We start from the raw sequence: 4,416 nt of genomic DNA, 5'->3' as shown, positions 1-4,416 counted from the left end.
TTAAACATAAGACCTAGCACCATAAAAACCCTAGAAGAAAATCTAGGCAAAACCATTCAGGACATAGGAGTAGGCAAGGACTTCATGACCAAAACACCAAAAGCATTGGCAGCAAAAGCCAAAATAGACAAATGGGACCGAATCAAACTCCACAGCTTCTGCACAGCAAAAGAAACAGTCACTAGAGTGAATCGGCAACCAACAGAATGGGAAAAAATGTTTGCAGTTTACCCATCTGACAAAGGGCTGATATCCAGAATTTACAAAGAACTCAAACAGATTTACAAGAAAAAAACAAACAAGCCCATTCAAAAATGGGCAAAGGATATGAACAGACACTTTACAAAAGAAGACATACATGAAGCCAACAAACATATGAAAAAATGCTCATCATCACTGGTCATCAGAGAGATGCAAATCAAAACTACATTGAGATACCATCTCACGCCAGTTAGAATGGCGATCATTAAAAAATCTGGAGACAACAGATGCTGGAGAGGATGTGGAGAAATAGGAACACTTTTACACTGCTGGTGGGAGTGTAAATTAGTTCAACCATTTTGGAAGACAGTGTGGCAATTCCTCAAAGACCTAGAAACAGAAATTCCATTTGACTCAGCAATCCCATTACTGGGTATATATCCAAAGGACTATAAATCATTCTACTATAAGGACACATGCACACGAATGTTCATTGCAGCACTGTTTACAATAGCAAAGACCTGGAACCAACCCAAATGTCCATCAATGATAGACTGGACTGGAAAAATGTGGCACATATACACCATGGAATATTATGCAGCAATCAAAAACAATGAGTTCGTGTCCTTTGTAGGGACATGGATGAATCTGGAGAACATCATTCTCAGCAAACTGACACAGGAACAGAAAATGAAATACTGCATATTCTCACTCATAGGCGGGTGATGAACAATGAGAACATATGGACACGGCGAGGGGAGCACTACACATTGGGGTCTATTGGGGGGAATAGGGGAGGGACGGTAGGGGTGGGGGAGCTGGAGAGGGGTAGCATGGGGAGCAATGCCAGATGTGGGTGAAGGGGAAGAAGACAGCAAATCACACTGCCATGTGCGTACCTATGCAACTATCTTGCATGTTCTGCACATGTACCCCAAAACCTAAAATGCAATTTTAAAAAAATTTACGTTCACTCAAAAAACTATACACGAATATTTATAGCAGCTCGATTCATAATAACCCCAAACTGGAAACAACCCAAGAAGTCTTTCAACAGACAAATGGACATATACATTGTGTTAAATACATACAATGGATGCTACTTAATAATAGTACAACCACTATGGAAAACAGTATGGAAATTCCTTAAAGAACTAAAAGTAGATCTACCATTTGATCCAGCAGTCCCACTACTGGGTGTCTACCTGTGATGGCTAATACTGACTGCAACTTGATTGGATTGAAGGAGGCAAAGTATTGTTCCCGGGTGTATCTGCAAGGGTGTTGCCAAAGGAGATTAACATTTGAGTCAGTGGCTGGGAGAGGCAGACCCACCCTCAATGTGGGTGGACACCATCTAATCAGCTGCCAGTGCAACTAGAATAGAGCAGGCAGGAGAAGGCAGAACAGCAGACTTGCTGAGTCTTCCAGCCTCCGTCTTTCTCCCATGCTGGTTGCTTCCTGCCCTCAAATATCAGACCCCAAGTTCTTCAGCTTTTAGATTCTTGGACTTACACCAGTGATTTGCCAGGGGCTCTTGGACCTTCGGCCACAGACTGAAGGCTGCACTCTCAGCTTTCCTACTTTCGAGGGTTTGGGACTCAGACTGAGTTCCTTGCTCCTCAGCTTGTAGACAGCCTAAGGTGGCGCTTCAACCTGTGATCACGTGAGACAGTTCTTCTATAAACTTCCCTTTGTATGTACATATATCCTATCAGTTCTGTTTCTTCAGAGAGTCCTGACTAGTAGACTACCCAAAGGAAAAGAAGTCATTATATAAAAAAGACACCTGCACACACATATTTATAGCAGCCCGATTCACAATTGCAAAGACACGAACCAACCTAAGTTCATATCGATCAGTGAGTGGATTAAAAAACCTGGTATATACCATGGAACACTACTTAGCCATAAAAAGGAAGAAAATAGGCTGGGCGCGGTGGCTCAAGCCTGTAATCAAAGCACTTTGGGAGGCCTAGGAGGGTGGATCATGAGGTCAAGAGATCAAGACCATCCTGGTCAACATGGTGAAACCCCGTCTCTACTAAAAATACAAAAAATTAGCTGCGCATGGTGGTGTGTGTCTGTAATCCCAGCTACTCAGGAGGTTGAGGCAGGAGAATTGCCTGAACCCAGGAGGCAGAGGTTGCAGTGAGCCGAGATCGTGCCATTGCACTCCAGCCTGGGTAACAAGAGAGAAACTCCGTCTCAAAAAAAAAAAAAAAAGGAAGAAAATAATGTGTTTTGCAGCAACTTGGATGGAGGTGGAGGCCATTATTCTAAGTAAAATAACCCAGGAGTGGAAATGCAAATACCGTATGTTCTTACTTATAAGTGGGAACTAGGCTACAATGCCACAAAAACATATAGAGTGATATAAAGGACATTGGGAACTTGGCGGGGAGGTTGGGGGAAGGGTGAGAGGTAAAAGACTACGCATTGGATAAGTGTACACTGCTTGGGTGAGGAGTACACTAAAATCTCAGACTTCACCACTGAATAACTTATCCGTGTAACCAGAAACCACCCCAAAACTATTGAAATTAAAGATAATAATAAAATAAAATCGTAATAAGCTATTGCGGCATCCGCTCAGGTGAATCTCAGAGGCACAATGCTGAATGAAAGAAGCTAGTTTCAGAAGATGATACGCTGTATAAATTCATTCATATGACGTCCTCAGAAAGATAAAACTGTAGTAGCAGAGAAAAGATCGTTGGTTGCAGGGAGCTAGAAATATGGAGACGGTATGACTACGAAGTGGGTAGCAGCATGAAGGAGTTCTCTGGGGTTGTGGAACTGTACTCTATTCTGATTAGCGGTGGTGACATGATCCTATATACAGGTTAAAACTCACAGAGCTGTAAAACCCCCAAAAGTCAATTCTGCTATATTTTAATTTTTAAAGAAAGGAACAAAGAGCTATTCTGGGAGAAATGAAGACATGAAAGGATAGCCCAAGAGGGTCCAATGGAGAAGCAGAGGCAAAGTTTTCCTTGGCTCTCGGTTACCGGCTGACTGCAGAATAGGAGTCTTGGGCCTAGTTCAGCATCAACTTGCAGAAACAATGCCTTTCGACCTTGCCCTTGTTGATTCTCTGAGTCCAGGTTCCCAGCCCCCATGTCAATGGACCCTTCATCACAGCCAGACATAGGCCTGGGGCTTTCCCCATGACCAGGTTCTCATTAACTGCCATCTCACCATCAACCAGCGACAGCACTGTCCCTCTTGCCCAAGCTCCTCCCTCCCTTGCACTCTAGATGCCCTTTAAATGGCACCAGCCCAAACCAGGGACAGTCTCTCATCCACTCACTTCCCAAATATTTACAGAGTGCCTGTTGGGTGCCAGGCTCCACCAGGGTCTCTGCTGCCAGGCCAAAGCCCACGGTGGCATATTCTGGAGAGTCCGGCTGTTGAAGCAGCTGTCCTCTCGAGAGCCAGCACTGGCATGTCCTGTCCCAGAGGACCCAGGCTGTTATCTCATTTCCCATCTTTGCAGATGTTAAATGTTTCCAACACTTCACCCCTTTCTCAGATGAGGATTTAAACATAGCCAGGTGGACACACAGTGTGGTAATATTTTTCTGTTGACTCAACAGCCTCTCCAAGGAAGCACTTGCTTCCTTGATTCTCTGACCTTATTCAGTTGGTCCTTTCAGTGTGACAACTTTTCTCAGCTTAGTGGCAGAAAAAAATCTTTCTCGTCCTGTTTCCAGAGGTGCAACAGGAGGTTGGCAAGAATGGGTCTTAAAGAACCACTGTGACGCCTGCAAGGTCACTCACAGCTTGGCAACAGAACTGGGTTTGGAGTTTATACCACAAGAACTCCAGTGCATTTCCATCGTCAAACAACCTGGAGAGCTGAAGATTGTACACCCTGAAGAATTTGTCCAAAAAGCCAGACAGAAATGGAGGAAGCTCTCTCCCAAGCAGCTGCATAAGCAACATAGGGCAGAAACACTTTCAAAACTGTCATGTCCTAGGGGCAAGAGATGTTTTTGATAGAAGTTGTGATCACAGCAGTTCACAACAGCCCCACATTCAGGGAACTGTTCCAGCATGCCAGAGGTTGGGAGGCTTTTAACGCCCATCATTCATTCATCCTCACACACGCCAGCTAAGTGAAAGCAATGGGAAGGAGCTGACAAACCACAGAGACCAGGAAATGCAGAGTGAATGCTGCTCGGAAGAACAGTGGAAGGTAAATGGGTATCA

Source organism: Callithrix jacchus, chromosome 9 (assembly GCF_049354715.1).
Source record: "Callithrix jacchus isolate 240 chromosome 9, calJac240_pri, whole genome shotgun sequence".
NCBI lineage: Eukaryota > Metazoa > Chordata > Mammalia > Primates > Cebidae > Callithrix > Callithrix jacchus.
Note: the sequence above shows the minus strand (reverse complement) of the source record.